The 23055-nt window shown below is 35.1% G+C and overlaps 1 protein-coding gene across 3 annotated transcripts in view; it reads right to left on the bottom strand.

The window, feature by feature from the left end:
- The window catches only part of NBEA (neurobeachin), a 707824-nt gene that overhangs the window by 554918 nt on the left and 129851 nt on the right, over nt 1–23055 (bottom strand). The gene's annotated exons all lie outside the window — the stretch shown is intronic.

Below are 23055 nucleotides of genomic sequence, written 5' to 3'. Positions count from 1 at the left end.
ATAATTTTCGGTGACACACAAAAAACTCACAATAAGTTGTAAGAGTTAAATTTCCTTCACAGGTCAACATTAGAAAGGGCTAAACCACATGTTTCTAACTCCAGGTATATTTAGCAGTCACTTTTGGACAACGCCCTCATGAAGATGTGATCTCAAAGAAGACCAATGCCTACATAGGCGGTAAATGCAGAATGAAATAAGGAAAACTGTGAAATGCAACACAGTAAAATACAAGGACAGATGGATACATAAGATAGCACATGAAATCACTAAGTCTGCCCGGAGCCATGAAATCTCTTCTCAGTAATTTCTACCTTTTTCTTCATCCTGATAAAAAGGCAAGGCAGCCTTATAAACTGAATTGCTACCACTGTCATGGATATTTAAGAGCATTCCTTAGAGACTCTATTAAAAGTGAGGTTATTACTCATTTATATCTTCCTTTGTCTTGTCAGAGATTTTTAATTTTATGTTGTATAGCGTATTTTATTTTTGACAAATATAGTTTTAAGAAGTATAAAAAAGTGCTTGAAATGTGTCAATTTGTCTTCTGAGGAAAACAAAATGTTAAAATTTTCATATGTAAAAAAATCATTCTAAATCTCTTATATTACTATATATTAGTATATAGTATGTAACAAAATTTATATAGTTTGAGAACAAAATGCCTTTTTATTATAAGCTCCTTTCATATATTTACTAAAAGCCTTCAAAGGTAAAAGAAATAACTTTCAAAGCCTAATAGTACCACAGATTAACCACAACTAACATACCACCCCTTACAGTGCACTAAATGTTGTAGTCACTTTATGAAAACGTCCTGGACGTTTTACAAATGGCAGCCACCACTATAGTAAATATGGATAGATGAATGCTTTAGAAATTTAATAATGTAACTTCCTAACCCCTAAGGAGAACTTAAGTTCTAAATTGGAAACAGGTCATAATTACACATGGATGATCTTAACTATTTATGCATACTCTAATGCCCTTCAAGGTCAAAACATGCCACAGCAGGAAGGCCAAATGCCCAGTCCTTTATCTTGGTGCTGGCTCCACTTTCACCCAAGCCCCAACCTATTTAACAGAAACAGGATTAACATACGCTAGAAGTGCTGGAATTCGCAAATGCAAGAAAATAAACAGATAAACAGCTGAATACACAAAGTTGAAACAATTCTTTAATACTTAGGCTTTACACAGGTCAGGAATTTTCTATTCTTTTAATAGTTAATTTTATTTTTTAAATGACCATGCAGTGAAATTTTTTTTTTTCGTGTACCAGTTTGAGAATGTTAAATAGATACATAGATTTGTATAACCACCACCACAATCAAAATATAGCCCAGTTCCATCACACCAAAAAATTCACTTGTGCTATCACTTTTCAGCTTTATAGCCACACCTTCTCAATACCCATAGGCTCTAGTACTTATCCCTTTATCACTACATATTTTTACTTTTCAAGAATGTGACATAGATGGAATCATACAGTCTGTAGCCTTCTAAGTCTCCTTTTGTAAGCTCAGCATATTGCCTCTGAGAGGCATCCAAGTAAGTACATACATCGAGTCCATTCTTTTTAGTTGATGAGTATTAATGGATGTACCACAGCTTGTATACCCATTCATTTGTAAAAGCATTTGGGTTGTAGAATAGCAATTGTGAATAAGGCTACTATAAACATTCACATAAAGGCTTTTGTGTAGACATGATTTCCATTCATTTCTCATAAATAAATGCCCAGGAGTAGAAAGGCTAAACTATACAATAAGTGTATATTTAACTTTATAATAAACTGCCAAACTATATTTCAGACTGGTTGAACCATTTGGCAATCCCACCAGTAACAGGTTCTAGTTGTTCTCACATCCTTGCCAGTATTTAGCACAACAGCTATTTTTTATTCTACTAGGTATATAATGGTTTTATATAGTTTTAATTTACATTTATCTGTTGGTTAATAATGTTGAGCATCTTTTCATGAACTATTTTGACATCCTTATATTCTCTTTGGTGAAGTGTCTACTCTTTTGTCCACTTTTAAAAACTGAATTGTAGTCTTACTGTTAAGGACTGAAAGTCCTTTATTTATTCTTGACATAAATCCTTTGTCAAATAAGCAATTTGCTGTTATCTTCCTCCAGCCTGTACCGTGTCTTTTCATTGCATCTTTAGCATAGCAAAAGTTTTTAAATTAGACAAAGTCAAAACGAAATTTATCCCTTTTTTAGTGAATTATGCTTTCGTCGTCACAACTAAGAAAGCTTTGCCTACCCTAAGTCCCATAAATTTCCTCATAGGTTTCCCATAAAAGTTTTAGAGTTTCATGTTTTATATTTAGACTTAGTTTTTTGTTAAGTTTCATATAAATTGTGAGGTTTAGGTCAAAGCACATTTGTTTGGCATATGATTATCCCTCCTCCATTAGACTACTTTTGCACCTTTGCCAAAAATTAATTGTCCATATATGTGTGGGACTATTTCTGGACTCTATTCTGTTTCACTGATATATGTGTTTACTAATATTACTCTGTCTTCATGATTACAGCTTAAAAGTCAGTCTTAAAGTCAGTTAAGTATAATTCTTCCAACTTTATTCTTTTCCAAAACTGTTTTAACTATCCTAGTTACTTTGTCATTCAACATAAATTTTAGACTCATCTTGTCTACATTAATGAACATATTCAGCTAGGATTTTAATTCTTATTATGTTACATGTATCTACCAATTTAATGACATCTTTATATGTTGAGTCCATGAATATGATATAGCCCTAAACTTATTCAGATCTTTGATTGCTATCATCAGAAATTTGTAGTTTTCAGCACACACATCCTGTACATGTTTTGTGAAATTTATATCTCAGTATTTAACATTTTTGATGCTGTGGTTAATGTTATTTTTAAATGTGGTTTCACATTGTACATTGTTAATATAAAGAAATACAAGTCATTTTTGTATGAGAACCTTGTATCTTGTGACACTAGTATGCTAAACATGGCTTACTAGTGCTAGAATTTATGTGTAAGTCATTTCCTTGAGAATTTTTACATAGACAATCATGTCATCTGTGAAAACAGATAATTCTATTTTTCCTTTATAATCTGTATGACTTTCATTTTCTTACCTTATTGTAGTAGCTACAACTTGTAATTTGGATTAGATCCATGTATGCACAACTCAGGGCTGAATTTCATTAAAAAATTTTACAGGGTTACTTTCTCATGTTCTTCCCTTTCCATGACATCCCTGATATTTTCAGTTCTGCGGCTCTTCTTTTCAGTTCTCCTGTCAAAACGCTGGGGCTTTAGTTTCTCTGCTCTGCAATGTATTCTACAAGTCTGTTCATATCCAGGGCCACTGGCAGAAAGGCAGAAAGATTAAGAAGAAAAGGGTGTTTGTCCCACCCTCTTAGGACTCTAGCTCCACTGATCAAAGAAAAGCCTCCCTCAGAGTTTTGGCTTCTATAGCCTTCCATTGGTGATAAGACCACATGAGGGCTGGGCCATAACAGAACAACGTGAAGAAAAGAAAAATTAACAGGGCACTCAGTATTAGAACTAGAGGATTTCTCCCAGAGTTGTCTCTCACTGCACCCTGGTGCACAATTTCAGGTTTTCAATCCATTTAATTCATGTTAGGGGATAATAAAGGGACAAAAAGTATAGTGAACTCACTTCCAGTTCAAAGGCACTGTGAATTCTGCTCTTGTTCCCCACTCTACCTGCTATTATTCACTTTTCAGAGCTCTGAAATAGTGGCTGTGTGAATTCTGTCCATGTAGGGTGTTTTTCTTGAATTGAGTAGGAGAAACAGGGTAGAGTGTGCTCACTCCACCTTAACCAGAATTGGAACTGATTTTTTTGTATTCTTACTGACTTGAATGAAGCTTCAAACTAAGATGACTCAAAAAATCCTTCTGAGTCCCCACATCTTGATCTCAACATACTAATTAGACAGACTTGTTCAATATGCCCAGATATTGGCATATAGCATCACATCAGTTAAAGTCAGGTTTAATACTGCTATGCCACCACATCCCTAATAGTTGTCAAATCCTTTCACACCAAAACCTATAATTCTAACCAAGAACCATTGCAACCCACTAATTTTACCAGCTAAGAAACCAAGTATGCTAGAGACAATGTTTGTTATTAATAATTCTCATGTCATTTTCCTACTTCGTGTGTATACAGAAGACATTTCCTAACCCCATTATAGTTAATTATGTGACTAAATCAACTAAATGTTATCAGAAATCTCTTGTGGGTTGCAACAATGAAAAACCTACGCATAATTCTCTAGTCCCTCTCCCCGCCTCCTACAATGAATACTGGGCTACTCTGAAATAGGATGGTGAAACCCAATACCTTAGATTGCTGAAGAAACTATATTTGATTACAGGAACACTACATAAACCTTTACTGTATAAAGCCACTAAGGTCTCATGGCTAATTTGATATCATATAACCTACAGTGACTAATACAGCCAGATTTTTATTTATTTTATTATACTTTAAGTTTTAGGGTACATGTGCACATTGTGCAGGTTAGTTACATATGTATACATGTGCCACGCTGGTGCGCTGCACCCACTAACTCGTCATCTAGCATTGGGTATATCTCCCAATGCTATCCCTCCCCCCTCCCCCCACCCCACAACAGTTCCCAGAGTGTGATATTCCCCTTCCTGTGTCCATGTGATCTCACTGTTTAATTCCCACCTATGAGTGAGAACATGCGGTGTTTGGTTTTTTGTTCTTGCGATACTTTACTGAGAATGATGATTTCCAATTTGATCCATGTCCCTACAAAGGACATGAACTCATCATTTTTTATGGCTGCATAGTATTCCATGGTGTATATGTGCCACATTTTCTTAATCCAGTCTATCATTGTTGGACATTTGGGTTGGTTCCAAGTCTTTGCTATTGTGAATAATGCCGCAATAAACATACGTGTGCATGTGTCTTTATAGCAGCATGATTTATAGTCCTTTGGGTATATACCCAGTAATGGGATGGCTGGGTCAAATGGTATTTCTAGTTCTAGATCCCTGAGGAATCGCCACACTGACTTCCACAATGGTTGAACTAGTTTACAGTCCCACCAACAGTGTAAAAGTGTTCCTGTTTCTCCACATCCTCTCCAGCACCTGTTGTTTCCTGACTTTTTAATGATCGCCATTCTAACTGGTATGAGATGGTATCTCATTGTGGTTTTGATTTGCATTTCTCTGATGGCCAGTGATGATGAGCATTTTTTCATGTTTTTTGGCTGCATAAATGTCTTCTTTTGAGAAGTGTCCGTTCATGTCCTTCGCCCACTTTTTGATGGGGTTGTTTGTTTTTTTCTTGTAAATTTCTTTGAGTTCGTTGTAGATTCTGGACATTAGCCCTTTGTCAGATGAGTAGGTCGCGAAAATTTTCTCCCATTTTGTAGGTTGCCTGTTCACTCTGATGGTAGTTTCTTTTGCTGTGCAGAAGCTCTTTAGTTTAATTAGATCCCATTTGTCAATTTTGGCTTTTGTTGCCATTGCTTTTGGTGTTTTGGACATGAAGTCCTTGCCCATGCCTATGTCCTGAATGGTAATGCCTAGGTTTTCTTCTAGGGTTTTTATGGTTTTAGGTCTAACGTTTAAGTCTTTAATCCATCTTGAATTGATTTTTGTATAAGGTGTAAGGAAGGGATCCAGTTTCAGCTTTCTACATATGGCTAGCCAGTTTTCCCAGCACCATTTATTAAATAGGGAATCCTTTCCCCATTTCTTGTTTTTCTCAGGTTTGTCAAAGATCAGATAGTTGTAGATATGCAGCGTTATTTCTGAGGGCTCTGTTCTGTTCCATTGATCTATATCTCTGTTTTGGTACCGGTACCATGCTGTTTTGGTTAGATTTTTTTTAAAAAAAAGCTTGTGTACTACTATGTATTTCAGAGACCCTACCAGCCTAATATCTAATTCTTAGTTATCTTTCATATCAAGTACTCCAATAAACTTGACCCAGAATACACTGGAAAAGCCAAATTTTTACTAAGTTCTACTAAAAACATCACCTTGCATTTTCCTAAATAGAAGCTATCTGGGATACCCCCAGACCATATAGTTTGAGAAATCCACATGGCTATGGCTAACCATGGAAATTGGATTATATTACAATAGCTCAACGACCATAAAAACTGGCAGGCTGTCATCACAGAACCAGAAAACTGAAAAGATTTATCAGTTTCCTAAACAACGTCTGTCCAAAGTCCCTATATTGAGTTTTCCTAATTATATTAAACCTGTTACCTTTCTTTTGAAGTATGGAATTATTTAGGGTACATTAAGGGAGATTCAAAAGAACAAACAATATCCAATTGCTCACTGAAGTTCTCCCCTTAATCTCATAGCATCTTGCTTGCCTTTTGGATTGCATTCAGTAGCTATGGCTGCAATAATAATGGAGGATTTTTCAACCTCCGTAATAGATTCCTGTCTGACACTAACTATGGTAGGTGATACCTCAGTACCTATCCAAAATACCAAAACACTGCACCTTTCTAATGCCTGGAAAATATAAAGTCTTCTTCTTCCCTGTGTTACATTACTATTGGTGCCCCGTACCAACCACTTTACTCCAAACTCCAGCTATAGAAAACTTGACCACTTGATGAAAACCAACATCGTTTAACAAACCTCCTACTTCAAAATCTTCATCTTATCTCTAATGTACGTCAAATATAGTCTACAAGGTTCTCTGGTTATACCATTTGTTCCTACATCAAGTAACAAAACGTTTTATTTTGCCTTCTGACTATTCTGTCCAAGTGTCTGAAATTGTCTAAAGTTGATGCTCTCTCTAGAGCATATATCCATGCCTTTCATAAATGTCTACTTTTGGGCTGTAATGTTGATAGATGCCATGACTTCTTTTACGGTTCTGAAGCTGTTCATGATTTTACACAATCATATAATAAGAATTCCTTGCCTACTATTGAAAAAAATCTCTCTGGAATATTATTTTAATGCTACTTTATGACTTACATCATTTACAACTTCCTTCTGCCGTAACTATTATAAAATTCATTGCTGACCAAAAGCTGTATGATGATGTTAATAGTGGCTCATGCTTCAGCCAAAGCTGTAATCCCTTCCACTTCCAAATTCATACTTTTAATGTTGTGCTGACTGGACTTCTCCAGAGTGTACTCTAAAATTTCCTTATATAAGATTAGGTACCAACTTTAGGGGAAGCATTTTAATATAAATATTTTAATTTTTAAATATAGACATGAAATCTCTTCCTAGATCAATATCTTTAAGTGTTTTCACCATGTTTTTTTCTAGTTGTTCTATTGTTTCAGTACAAATATTTCATGGTTAAGACCTCAAAAGTACAGACAACTATAATAAAAATAGACAAATGAGACTATGTAAAACTAAAAAGCTTCTACACAGCAAAGGAAACAATCAAAAGAGTGAAGAGACAATTTGTGTTTGAACTGGAGAAAATATCTGCTAACTATTCATCCTACAAGAGACTAATATCCAGCACCTACAAGGAACTCAAACAACTCAAAAATAAAAAAAATAAAAAACCCATTAAAAAGTGGGCTAAGGACGTGAACATACATCTCTCAAAAGAAGACACAGAAATTGTCAACAGGTATACGAAAAAATATTCAACATGACTAAGCATAAGAGGAATGCAAATCTAAACCACAATGAGGCATCAACTTACCCCAGTTAGAGCAGCTACTATAAGTAGAACAAAAAATAACAGATGCTGGTGAGGATCTAAAGAAAAGGGAACTTCTGCACACTGTAAATTAATACAACCACTATGGAAAAGAGTGTGGAGATGTTTCAAAGAGTTAAAATAGAACTACCATTCGACCCAGCAATCCTGCTACTGAGTATTTATCCAAAGGAAAGGAAATCTGTATATCAAAGTGATACACGCACTCACATGTTTAACACAGCACTATTCACAAAAGCAAAGCTATGAAATCTACCTAAGTTTCCATCAACAGGCAAATGGCTAAAGACATTCTCACTCATATGTGGGCACTAAAACAATTGATCACATGGAGGCAGAGAGTAAAAAGATAGATACAGAGTCTGGGAAGGGTACCAGGGTAGCAGGAGGAATAAACAAAGGTTAGTTAGTGGGTACAAACATACAGTCAGATAGTTGGTCAAAGTTCTCACGTTTAATATCAGTGTAGAGTGACTATAGTTTGCAACAATGTAGGGCACATTTCAAAGTAGCTGGAATAGAGGACTTAAAATGTTACCAAAACGGCTTAGGATTGACTTGGCAATGCGGGCTCTTTTTTGGTTCCATATGGACTTTAAAGTAGTTTTTTACAATTCTGTGAAGAAAGTCATTGGTAGCTTGATGGGGATGGCACTGAATCTATAAATTACCTTGGGCAGTATGGCCATTTTCACGATATTGATTCTTCCTATCCATGAGCATGGAATGTTCTTCCATTTGTTTGTATCCTCTTTTATTTCATTGAGCAGTGGTTTGTAGTTCTCTTTGAAGAGGTCCTTCACATCCCTTGTAAGTTGGATTCCTAGGTATTTTACTCTCTTTGAAGCAATTGTGAATGGGAGTTCACTCATGATTTGGCTCTCTGTTTCTCTGTTATTGGTGTGTAAGAATGCTTGTGATTTCTGCACATTGATTTTGTATCCTGAGACTTCGCTGAAGTTGCTTATCAGCTTAAGGAGATTTTGGCCTGAGATGATGGGGTTTTCTAGATATACAATCATGTCATCTGCAAACAGGGACAATTTGACTTCCTCTTTTCCTAACTGAATACCCTTTATTTCCTTCTCCTGCCTGATTGCCCTGGCCAGAACTTCCAACACTATGTTCAACAGGAGTGGTGAGAGAGGGTATCTCTGTCTTGTGCCAGTTTTCAAAGGGAATGATTCCAGTTTGTGCCCATTCAGTATGATATTGGCTGTGATTTTGTCATAAATAGCTCTTATTATTTTAAGATATGTCCCATCAATACCTAATTTATTAAGAGTTTTTAGCATGAAGGTTGTTGAATTTTGTCAAAGGTCTTTTCTGCATCTATTGAGATAATCATGTGGTTTTTGTCATTGGTTCTGTTCATATGCTGGATTGCATTTATTGATTTGCGTATGTTGAACCAGCCTTGCATCCCAGGGATGAAGCCCACTTGATCATGGTGGATAAGCTTTTTGATGTGCTGCTGGATTCAGTTTGCCTGTATTTTATTGAGGATTTTTGCATCGATGTTCATCAGGGATATTGGTCTAAAATTCTCTTTTTTGGTTGTGTCTCTTCCAGGCTTTGGTATCAGGATGATGCTGGCCTCATAAAATGAGTTAGGGAGGATTCCCTCTTTTTCTATTGATTGGAATAGTTTCAGAAGGAATGGTACCAGCTCCTCCTTGTACCTCTGGTAGAATTCGGCTGTGAATCCATCTGGTCCTGGACTTTTTTTGGTTGGTAAGCTATTAATTATTGCCTCAATTTCAGAGCCTGTTATTGGTCTATTCAGAGATTCAACTTCTTCCTGGGCTAGTCTTGGGAGGGTGTATGTGTCGAGGAATTCATCCATTTCTTCTAGGTTTTCTGGTTTATTTGCATAGAGGTGTTTATAGTATTCTCTGATGGTAGATTGTATTTCTGTGGGATCGGTGGTGATATCCCCTTTATCATTTTTTATTGCATCTATTTGATTCTTCTCTCTTTTCTTCTTTATTAGTCTTGCTAGCGGTCTATCAATTTTGTTGCTCTTTTCAAAAAACCAGCTCCTGGATTCATTGATTTTTTGAAGGGTTTTTTGTGTCTCTATTTCCTTTAGTTCTGCTCTGATCTTAGTTATTTCTCGCCTTATGCTAGCTTTTGAATGTGTTTACTCTTGCTTCTCTAGTTCTTTTAATTGTGATGTTAGGGTGTCAATTTTAGATCTTTCCTGCTTACTCTTGTGGGCATTTAGTGCTATAAATTTCCCTCTACACACTGCTTTGAATGTGTCCCAGAGATTCTGCTATGTTGTGTCTTTGTTCTCGTTGGTTTCAAAGAACATCTTTATTTATGCCTTCATTTCATTATTTACCCAGTAGTCATTCAGGAGCAGGTTGTTCAGTTTCCATGTAGTTGAGCGGTTTTGAGTGAGTTTCTTAATCCTGAGTTCTAGTTTGACTGCACTGTGGTCTGAGAGACAGTTTGTTATAATTTCTGTTCTTTTACATTTGCTGAGGAGTGCTTTACTTCCAACTATGTGGTCAATTTTGGAATAGGTGTGGTGTGGTGCTGAAAAGAATGTATAGTCTGTTGATCTGGGGTGGAGAGTTCTGTAGATGTCTATTAGGTCTGCTTGGTGCAGAGCTGAGTTCAGTTCCTGGATATCCTTGTTAACTTTCTGTCTCGTTGATCTGTCTAATGTTGACAGTGGGGTGTTAAAGTCTCCCATTATTATTGTGTGGCAGTCTAAGTCTCTTTCTAGGTCTCTAAGGACTTGCTTTATGAATCTGGGTGCTCCTGTATTGGGTGCATCTATATTTAGGATAGTTAGCTCTTCTTGTTGAATTGATCCCTTTACCATTATGTAATGGCCTTCTTTGTCTCTTTTGATCTTTCTTGGTTTAAATCTGTTTTATCAGAGACTAGGATCGCAATCTCTGCCTTTTTTTGTTTTCTGTTTGCTTGGTAGATCTTCCTCCATCCCTTTATTTTAAGCCTATGTATGTCTCTGCACATGAGATGGGTTTCCTGAATACAGCACACTGATGGGTCTTGACTCTTTATCCAATTTACCAGTCTGTGTCTTTTAATTGGAGCATTTAGCCCATTTACATTTAAGGTTAATATTGTTATGTGTCAATTTGATCCTGTCATTATGATGTTAGCTGGTTATTTTGCCCATTAGTTGATGCAGTTTCTTCCTAGCCTTGGTGGTCTTTACAATTTGGCATGTTTTTGCAGTGGCTGGTACCAGTTGTTCCTTTCCATGTTGAGTGCTTCCTTCAGGAGCTCTTTTAGGGCAGGCCTGGTGGTGACAAAATCTCTCAGCATTTGCTTGTCTGTAAGGATTTTATTACTCCTTCAATTATGAAGCTTAGTTTGGCTGGATATGAAATTCTGGGTTGAAAATTCTTTTGTTTAGGAATTTTGAATATTGGCCCCCACTCTCGTCTGGCTTGTAGAGTTTCTGCAGAGAGATCAGCTGTTAGTCTGATGGGCTTCCCTTTGTGGGTAACCCGACCCTGGAGGCATCACGCTACCTGACTTCAAACTATACTACAAGGCTACAGTAACCAAAACAGCATGGTACTGGTACCAAAACAGAGATATAGACCAATGGAACAGAACAGAGTCCTCAGAAATAAGGCCACATATCCACAACTATCTGATCTTTGTCAAACCTGACAAAAACAAGAAATGGGAAAGGATTCCCTATTTAATAAATGGTGCTGGGAAAACTGGCTAGCCATATGTACAGAGCTGAAACTGGATCCCTTCCTTACATCTTACACAAAAATTAATTCAAGATGGATTAAAGACTTAAATGTTAGACCTAAAACCATAAAAACCCTAGAAGAAAACCTAGGCAATACCGTTCAGGACAGAGGCATGGGCAAGGACTTCATGACTAAAACACCAAAAGCAATGGCAACAAAAGCCAAAATTGACAAATGGGATCTAATTAAACTAAAGAGCTTCTGCACAGCAAAAGAAACTACCATCAGAGTGAACAGGCAACCTACAGAATGGGAGAAAATTTTTGCAATCTACTCATCTGACAAAGGGCTAATGTCCAGAATCTACAATGAACTCAAACAAATTTACAAGAAAAAAACAAACAACCCCATCAAAAAGTGGGAGAAGGACATGAACAGACACTTCTGAAAAGAAGACATTTTTGCAGGCAAAAGACACATGAAAAAATGCTCATCATCACTGGCCATCAGAGAAATGCAAATCAAAACCACAATGAGATACCATCTCATACCAGTTAGAATGGCGATCATTAAAAAGTCAGGAAACAACAGGTGCTGCAGAAGATGTGGAGAAATAGGAACACTTTTACACTGTTGGTGGGACTGTAAACTAGTTCAACCATTGTGGAAGTCAGTGTGGTGATTCCTCAGGGATCTAGAACTAGAAATATCATTTGACTCAGCCATCCCATTACTGGGTATATACCCAAGGGATTATAAAACATACTGCTATAAAGACACATGCACACATATGTTTATTGAGGCACTATTCACAATAGCAAAGACTTGGAACCAACCCAAATGTCCAACAATGATAGACTGGATTAAGAAAATGTGGCACATATACACCATGGAATACTATGCAGCCATAAAAAATAATGAGTTCATGTCCTTTGTAGGGACATGGATGAAGCTGGAAACCATCATTCTCAGCTAACTATCTCAGGGACAAAAAAACCAAACACCGCATGTTCTCACTCATAGGTGGGAAATGAACAATGAGAAAGCATGGACACAGGAAGGGGAACATCACACACTGGGGCCTGTTGTGGGGTGGGGAAGTGGGGAGGGATAGCATTAGGAGATATACCTAATGTTAAATGACGAGTTAATGGGTGCAGCACACCAACATGGCACATGTATACATATGTAACTAACCTGCACTTTGTGCACATGTACCCTAAAACTTAAAGTATAATAAAAAAAAAAGTTACCAAAATGGAAATGATAAATACTCAAGATGATGGTGATGATAAAATACCCCTACTTGGTCATTACACATTCTATGAATGTAACAAATATTCACATACACCTATAAATTTCGCAAAATATTTTTAATCAACAAAATAAATTTTGAAGAAAAGAAAAAATACTCTTAAAAACAAGATTCACTTTTTTATACTCCACAAATTGCTGTTAGATTATATAAAAAATCTTCTGTTCTTTGCAAATGAGTTGGCATAAAAGGTAAAAAATAAAAAGTTATGCAAACAAACATTGTTAATATCCTCCAAACTGTTTTCTCAAATGCCTCACACATATTGTCATTCCTGCCATATTTGCCTGTTGCAAAATGGAGATAAGCATTTAAAAAAAAAAGCTTGCCCATCTTGAAAGCCATTAATAAATATTTAGATTGAATTTGTTTGTTTCTATGAAAAAAAGTTCAAAAAATAAAATATGTATTTTATCAAGATAGCTAAGTAAATCCATTCACAAAAGCTGTCGTATAAAATTTAATACCTAGATTCAGAGTATGGTTGCCCATTAATAAAGACATTGCAAAGGAAGTGTCTAAAGAAGATCAACTTCAACAATATTCTCACCACAAATACAGAAAATGCCAAGATAGAATTCAAAAATAATAAATAGCTAGGATTTGTACAAAAATTAGGCTCTAATAGGCAGATGCTCATAACCCTGATGAGATATACAGCCACCAGAAAAATAGGACTCCTGCTACTCCCCCATGAATTGCTGAGGGCGAGGCACATGAAACTTCCCTCTAGGCCTTCCAGCAGCAAGCCATACTATGAAGCATTTATGTATACATATTTCATTCGATGTTTTAAATCATAAAGTCATTGTGTTAAGGCAAACCTTTTAGAGGTATAAAAAGCCCTACTGATAAACTTGGGATGATGAATGCCAGCATCTTTGGTCTGACATTGGATCCTCATTAAAGCTCCACCAAGAGTTGCTGGAAGGGATCATACCTGGTCCTATTCACTATGCATAAGATACCAAAGGTACCAACTCCTGTATCTCATTTCCATCTATAAAAATATTTGGCAGTAAATAAATTTATGTGTCTCATGCCTGACTTCCACATTGATTTCACAGGAACCAATTAGTGCTAAACTTTTTACCCTTTGCTTCCTAACAGTGCTTATCTACTAGAACTCCTTATGTTTCTAAACCTATTTAAGTCTGGTCTTCAACTACATTAAAGATGTGCTACCTAGTGTACTTGGCTGAGTTACAAGGGATACATACCAAATACCCAAACTGCTATGAGTCAGCTTTACCGCCCCAAAGGTTATATGCCCTCCTCTCCATGGCAAAAATATTTTCTTCTTCCAACTGAGCCTTATTGTGACCTACCCTCCAATTTCAGCTTGGACTTTCTGATAAAGAATATCTAGAAATTACATAATTAAAGGCAGAGGTTTTGCTCATAACCTCTTTGTCAGAGAATGTATGAATCTTCTTTTTCCATCAGATACGTAAGACCCCACTCAAGTCCCTGACTACTATCCTCAGTAAAGTAATGTCAAAATGATCCTGCAAAGGACTTCCCTGTTTCTAAATGCTGGATGCATTAATAGGCACCCACAGGCCACCAAGGGAGAGATCCTCAATGATATCAATTAAAATAATATGTACGACAGCTGTACTAGGAGGGACAAAAGTTACCTGCATGTTCTGGATATGGAACTAAACAATTTTTTAATTTTATATGGTACATGACCCCTATACTCTCTTGACAAAATAATTTGAAGGTGCCAACTCAGCATTAGGCAACCATTGAAAAGGGAGAATTGTGTTGTTCTAAAAACTACACAGTGCAGAAAGAAACAAGCATCTGTACTCATACTTCAGAAATAGGTAATATTACTATTATAATAATCTACTACTACTACTATGTCTTTAGTATGGGTACCTATACTATAGAAAATTTATCATTCAAGCCATGCAGTATGTCTTGACACTTCCTGTAGAAAAAGTATAAAACCACCATGAATTACGTGAAAATGAATAGTTGCAAAAGGGCCCACATCCCATAAGAAGTAAAATTTTAGGGAACGTTTTGGAATAGGTTAGTAGTGAGTGACCTAATCTACTTTCTAGATAAAATGTAACAAACATGGTGGACTATTTTCTATTATTTCTATGTAGCTTAACAAATGATTTTATTCTAACCAGCAAATGAGGAATATGTGCTTTCTTAGGTAAAAAGATACCATCCATGCATTCTATATGGGACAAAATAGCCACATTTTTATTAGTATACTATCTACACTTTTATTAGTGGTATACTAAGAAAAAAATTGCCAGACTACAGCAGACCAAAAATTGAGACCTATATTCTTTACCATTTAGTTTTAAATGAAACAGTTTCTCTTTAAAGCTTACATATTTGGATTCTGGCTTATTGAATGAATATGTGAGATTCTGTCTTTTAACAGTTAATAGTATCTCTAGGTTATATAACCTGTTACTTTATATTAACAGTTGCTTTATGGTTCTATTCCCATTCCCTTGTTTTCTGTATTTTTGTAACCATTATATTTTTAATTTTTACTTTCTCCAGTAAATCCAAAAGAAGGCACATATACAGTTTTTAATTCAACGAGAAGTTACCAAAAGGAATTAGAAAAACATTATTTGTTTTTTCCCCACACCTGATTTTATATCAGAATATTCTACAATGTCTGGCAAAAATATAGACTTTGGCCACCATCTCTAAATTCTGATAGTATTGTCTCAATGTCAGCCTTATGGTATTCTGCTATTTCATACAGGGTCATTTTGTACCCTAAATTTTACCAAAATTTTCTTCTGAATTCCTCCTAGTAGGTTTTGTTTTTTGTTTTTTGTTTTTAAAGACACAATCTCGCTCTGTTGCCAGGCTGGAGTGCAGTGGTGCGATCTCGGCCCTCTGCAACCTCCGCCTCCCGGGTTCAAACAATTCTCCTGCCTCAGCCTCCCAAGTAGCTGGGACTACAGGCACGTGCCACCACACCCCACTAATTTTTATATTTTTAGTAGAGACAGGGTTTCACCATGTTGGCCAGGATGCTCTCGATCTCTTGACCTCGTGATCCGCCCGCCTGGGCCTCTCAAAGTTTTATAAGTCGGCTTGCCTCAAGTCTTCAGGATATGGGTTTCCTTCCTGTGCACCGTAATACTTTTTCATAAGTCCCATGGGAGATTGCATTATTATTCCCAATTACTGACTTTTCCATCTCAGTAAGAAGATTATAAATCCTTGCCTATGGCCAAAGACTTACTTTCCACCCCCACTTCCAGGACATGTATTTTACAACCAAATCCCCTCATTGAAGTTGGGCTTGGTTGGTCATTCTTCAGCTAGCAGACTGAATATGACATTCATCTCATTTGACCAGAAGCTACAAGAGCTAACTCAGATTCTTGCTCTTCTTTGTCACAAGAAAAACATATTCCATATCACAGCTAATCTTTTAGGACCCAGAATGAGAAGACACAGGGAACACAGCACAACCAGTTATGAAAAAACAATTAACTTTTGTTGTTTTATGAAGCTACCAGATTTTGAGGTTGTTTGTTACTACAGCTAAAACTAGCAAATGCTGGATAATGTAAGTTCTATGCTGATAGGTTTCTCTGTGCTGATTATTAAACAAGATCTGTTAAACAGGGTATTGGCCAACAAATAATGGGTCATTTAGTATACAGATTACCTATGGCTTTGCTTATTGTCCACTTGCATGACAGCAGACACTCCATCTCTATTCTGAAGCTGAAAGCCAGACTTAAGCGCGCAGAAACCTTCCCCTTTATTTATAAAGCAGGTAGTAAGACTCCAAGACACCTTAAATGAAGTATTCTGTTAAATCCCCTCCCTAATTCACTGACATTATAAATCCAAGGACTGCAGAAAAACCATGTTCCCAACTATACACTGTTGCTGAGACCGTCCCTATTTGTAGCACCTTTTATTCATAAATACATGTTCTAGAATGTCCCTGCTAGCATTTTCCACCCTTTGTCCTTATTGCTATATATAGGAATTTGGGTTTGGAAAGACTATCAAGAAATGTGACTAGAGAAGATAAGTAAGCATGACCAAATCAGATAATGACTTTGTTCTGAGGCAACAGGAAACCAGTGAATGACCATTGGTGTGAAATAATTAGATTTGTATTTTAGAAAGATAACTCTTCTAGCCATTGAAAATTACTGGAAAAGGGCAACAGCAATTACTGGATATATACTAGCTGAAGTAATTAATAATGGGAACCTAGACTAAGGCAGTAGCAATATGGATGGAGGGGAAAGGGTAGCTTTGTGAGGTATTTAAGGAATAATATCAATAGTTTATCATGATAGATTGTATGTGGGAAATATAGGAACAGCTAATATTTTAATTATTCAAAGGGAGGAAAGTAACTGATGAGTTCTCTTGGGGTTCTAATTTAAGAGACTGCCTGGAGACAATGTTCCTCAGTAACATTAGAAAATCAAAAGCAATAGAAATTGGGTAGATGAGAAGTTTATGAATTTTTATTTGAGTCATGTTAAGTTTGAGATACTTTCCACATGGAAATATTCCATCAATGGTTTATGTGTATAAGCCTAAATTGAAGGCAAGCTAGAGATAAGCACTGGAAGTTACCAGCCTAGGTAACAAGATTGTGGACCTAAAAATTTGAGTAGAATTAGAAACAAAAACCAATAAAATTATAATACTAAGTTAGCTAGAATCTCCTTAGTATGCTTTACTAAATCTTTTCTTGAAAATTTCATTCATTACATGTTATGGTCATCACATCTCACCCCTGGATGGAAAAAGAAGAGGGTTTAAACACTTGTGACAATCAGTATTATAGCTACATTCTGTTAAAAGTATTCTGGGTTTCTGAGGATGAATTATGGCATGTGGTAATATTCTTTATAAAGGCAAATAATATTTATTTTAGTTTTGGGCTGATGCCATTATACCTGCACGACTGTCATAAAATCAAAATAAATGAAGGAAGGTAATGCAAGACAGTTAAAAGAAATGAAATCTATGGCATGAGTAAAATAACAATACTCCTGTTAGAAGATAGTAAGACTGAAAAATTAAAGACAACAGAATGTGGAAATGCAAACTAGAAGAAAATTAAGGCAACAAATTTAGTGAAGATGTGTCCATGGTCGCCAGAATTTCTGCAAGGAATAATTTGTAGTTAATCTTATTGCCAAAAAGGTGCCTTTTTTCCACAGCAAGAGAGAGGGAGTGAAGGGTCAAAGATAAAAGCATAAACCTTGTAACAAGACAAAGAAAAAATTACAGAGAAAAATTAAGTGTTGAAAACTAAACAACACAAAGTAGTATAGCATTGAAAGTGGCTGTCGCTAAATTTAAAAAGAAGAAAAAGCTATTTGAAAATTAAATGTAATGTTTCCTGATGTTTCAGACAGAATAATGTATTTTACTTTTTACTACTTATAAATTCATTTGCATAGTGAATTCAATATATATTTCATTTTACTCTGCTTAAATCTCACTAACCAAATTACTTCATTTTTCTCCTCTAAAAGTAGTAGTGCAAGTACATCAAATGTATTTTTTTGTGTCTATCACTTCAAAATGTTTTCAGTACCAATTTAGCAATTTTTTTAAAGGCAAACAAAGTGATATGAATCTTAAGACATATCAGTGGTATATTCTTTCCGAAAAACCTAAGTAAATATAACTGTATAAACAATAGCCTAATACAAATATTTTAAATGCTTTTGGAAACTAAATTAATAATTATATTCTATATATAAGAACCACCACCTCCATAAGATAAGCAATTATTATAAACAGGTACTAATTTTAATTATTTTCCCTATTAAAAACAATCACATATTATTTTTAAGTCAGATTAAGTTGGATTAAGAGTATGTAATAAAATTTTAACACTGTACATAATAGATATTTTTTCTGAATTAAAAATCAGGAAACATGGTCAGATAAAGGATTTTCATGTCACTTCTAAGTGTATGAGGAAATCTGGCTAAGGCAGTTAGACGCTGAAATATTTAAATTTTCCAGGTAATTCTGTTGCTTTATGTATTACAATAGTGCTAATCAGAATATTAGAATGAAATACTTAATTATTAAGGGGCTGCTTAATTATTAAAGTGGCTGTAAAATTCAAGTTAATCACTGGAATAACTTTGATTAATTAGCAAGATAATCTTAAAAAATAAATTGTGATTTAAGTTCACTAAACAAACTAATGAGTCATAAATATTCACATTACAAGAGGACTGTTCATATGATAGGACTGTTGACATAAATGCTTTATGGGATTCTCTAAACACTTTTATATCTTACATTCCATCCTTCTAGCAAACAAACTGTATTTATTGTAATTTTAAAAAATGCTTTTCCTAGAAAAATATTCATATACTTAAGATAATTTATTTAAATTATCACATGAAATTTCTACTTTATAAAAATGATCATAGTTTACAATAACATTAAAACTAAGTTTTAATAATTAAAAAGTTGCATCTAACCAATAGACTAGTAACTCACGGAAGAAAGTAAAAAGAAAACTCATTAAATGCCAGATGCTATGTACAGACGCTATGACAGATACTTTACATGTCTTATTTTAATTCATATTACAATCAGATAAAGTTGGCACTTATTAAAATCATTCCACAGCTGGCAAAAGTGATTCTCAGAGTAGTCCACAGTGGTTTAGAGTCAGAGCTCTAGAGTCAGGCTTGCAGGATTAGAACCCTGGTTCTGCCACTTATGTCTCTGTGATCTTGAACAAGTTATTCAATTTTTCTCTTCTTCATCAGCAAATAATTACATTAAAATACATGATTGACAAAATTCAAATATACAGAGATAAAAAACAAAACAGTGGCTATCAGGGAAAAGGGACACAGGGCTTGGAAGTGGGGAGATGTAGGTTAGAGTAAATAAAGTACCAGATATGTAGGTTGAACAAGTACATCTAATGTACAACATGAGGACTGTAGGTAACAGAATTATATTTTGTATGTGATTCATAATTAGTAGGTTTTAGCCACTTCCCTCCCCCCAAAAAATGGGTAACTATGTGAGACAACAGACATGTTAATTTGCTTCACTATAGTAACCTTTTTACTATTTATATGTATCCCATAACATCATGTTGTATACCTTAAACATACACAATAAAATTTATTTTTAAAAAATAAGTGACTAGCACACAGTATATATTCAATAAATGCCATGTACCACTACTACACACCCATGAATATCCCATCACCTAACATCGGACAGTATAAAACAGGACAGGGATTTGAGCCCAAATTTGTCTTCCACCAAAAGAACACTTATGCAATATATTACACTGGTTTCTAATGAAACTATTCTCCTGGTGTATTTTTAATTGTTTGATATACAAAACTCAATTTATACCTTGTTCCAGAAAACATAATTTTTTTTCAAAGCAAAACTGTCTTAGGTCACACAATGAGGAAGGTTTTATTTTGTATCACCTACATAATTACCCATGTTCTTAAAAACATAGCTCAATGTAAGAAAATTATGTACTCAATAAGATGTATGTACTCAATAACATGTACTCAATAAGAATATGTACTCAGTCTACATAATCATCCAATTCAAAGGAAAATAAAGTTTCTATTTAATTTCTTGAGTCATTCTAGACACAAAATACGAAAGCTATATTACTTCAGAGTTTGAGTTACGCTCAAAAAATTAATCACATACACAAAGTTGTACCAGTAATAAATACTAAATTCAAGATTTGAACCCAAGTTTGTCTGACTTGAAAGTCCATACATAAAACAACTATAAGTGGCCTTCATAATTTAAAATGTCACAAAAATTATCCAGCAAAAATAAATCCATCTTTGAAGACTCTAGAAAATGAAATTATTCCTTCAATAATTTGGGGTGGTTTTTTGATACAGAGTCTTGCTCTGTTACCCAGGCTGAAGAGCAGTGGTGTGATCACAGCTGATGGCAACCTCCACCTCCTGGGCTCAAGTGATCCTCCTACCTCAGCCTCCCCAGTAGCTGGGGCTACAGGTGCATGCCACCATGCCCGTCTAACTTCTATTTTTTTGTAGAAATGAGGTTTTGTCATGTTGTCCAGGCTGTCTTGAAATTCCGGACTCAAGCAATCTACCACTCTCAGCCTCCCAAGGTGCTGGGATTACAGACGTTAGCCACCACCCCCAGCCAATAATTTTTTTTTAATTCTAAATCCCCTATAGAAAGTAAAAACTCATCAAAGTTGATAAAACAAAGTAGTAGTGCCAACAGAGGTAAGGCTTAAGAAACAATGAAAAGTTTCATTAAAAGGTACTACTTAGTAGAGAAAACTATGTGGAAGATAAAATGCTTCAGCTTGAAACACAGAGGGCAAAGAAGTAACTTATATTTGAGCTTAGCTCCATTTCTCAAAAAAGTAATTAAAAATTAGACAGTATTGCAACTTTCAGTCATCTATTTACCACGCAATCAGACTTCCAAAAAGGAGTATATTAAATTTTCTCTGTAAGATTTAAAAACTTCAAATTGATTATCCTTAATCTAGAACAATTTATTATCGACTAAATAAGATGATAAATCCTATTTCAAGGTCCCAATCATCGATATGAACTGATGATATAGCCATAAAACATAAAATTCTATAACCCCTGCATAGCCATGAATCTGTATTTTTCAAATAGAGGGAGAAATCCCACTTAACAGCTTGCAATATTTCACTGATGCACATACTTTTCTATAATGGTTCCCTATAAAACATTAAATAACAAAAGACTGTATTGCTGATCCACACAATTGTCTGTACCAAAGAGCAAATCTCAGATATTTAGGATACTGAAATAATTAATGAAAAAGTAATAGATAAGAATTAAAAATAGTACATAACTAAATCACAGGGTAGCCTGGAATTGAGTACGTATTAAAGAGGAAAGCAGTATCGTTCTTGTAATGTTTTCTATTGGCTAAACTATGAACAGGGCCAGGCATAGTGGCTCTCGCCTGTAATCCCAGCACTTTGGGAGGCCAAGGCAGGTGAATCACTTGAGGTAAGGAGTTCAAGACCAGCCTGGCCAACATGGTGGAGCCCTGTGTCTACTAAAAATAAAAAAAATTAGCTGGGCATGGTGGCAGGTGCCTGTACTCCCAGCTGCTTGGGAGGCTTAGGCAAGGGAATTGCTTGAATCTGGGAAGCAGAGGTTGCAGTGAGCCAAGAGATCACACCACTGCACTCCAGCCTGGGCAACAGAGTAAGACTCCATCTCAAATAAATAAATAAATAAACAAACAAACAAACAAACGACATAATAGACATCACTGAAAAGGTTGGAATTAGTTAATATAGGGAAATATTAGGATGATTTAAAGAACTAAAATCAAAATGAAAATAGGTATGCTGACTCCTCACACTATCTTTTATCTCCACGATGAAATAAATACAATTTAAATACCAAGATATAATATAAATATTAAATGAGTTTTGAAGAAAGACAGTAAAAAGTAACCATGTGTCTTGGATGAATAAACCAAATAACCTATTACATATGGTTTTAGCAGTAAGATTTGATAATATATGTATTTCATATTATTTCATAAGAAATATTTAAATTAATACATGGATTTTTCTAGTGGCTACTTCATCTCCCACTTCTTTTCACAGTACTGACTAGATTTTAAATACTGATCATAATGTGTCCTAGTTCACTGAGATGATAAATAGTAACACATTTTGAATTTAAATAAAGGACAGAAATTTAAAGTTTGATTTTTCCACTAAGCTGAGCTGCCTTCCAATTAGATTATTTAAGATCTCACAAGCAAAATAGTATCACAGCAGTACATAACCTCAGGATTCCTTTTCACTTCAAAGCTTTTTACTTTCAAAACTCCAACCTTTACACTATATTGATATAAAAGAAGGCAAGACCCATAGACGGGAGGTGAATGTTATAAATGTACAAATCTCATATCTATATTTAGATTTATACTTTACATAAAGATGTTCCCAAAACAGAAATATTATTAGAAATACTAAAATGGAATTTCATTAATAGCTAATTTAGATAATAATTATGAGAAAAAGCATTTCATTGTACCTTAAATTTTTCCCATATCTTCATTCACTAGATTCGCCATCAATTCAAAATTAGATAACCCATTAAGGAGCTCATGTATAAGTATATATATACACTAATGAAGCACTACTATGTTACTTTTGGAATAAAAATTAATGCTTATCTATATAACTTGCCCATTAAAATCCCCAAGCATGGCAATGTGTATAATCAAAATAGCTACTACAATTCATTTTTAAATTCTTGTA

The sequence above is a fragment of the Pan paniscus genome, chromosome 14, assembly GCF_029289425.2.
Source record: "Pan paniscus chromosome 14, NHGRI_mPanPan1-v2.0_pri, whole genome shotgun sequence".
Lineage (NCBI taxonomy): Eukaryota > Metazoa > Chordata > Mammalia > Primates > Hominidae > Pan > Pan paniscus.
This window is presented reverse-complemented; position numbering and strand designations above follow the sequence as displayed.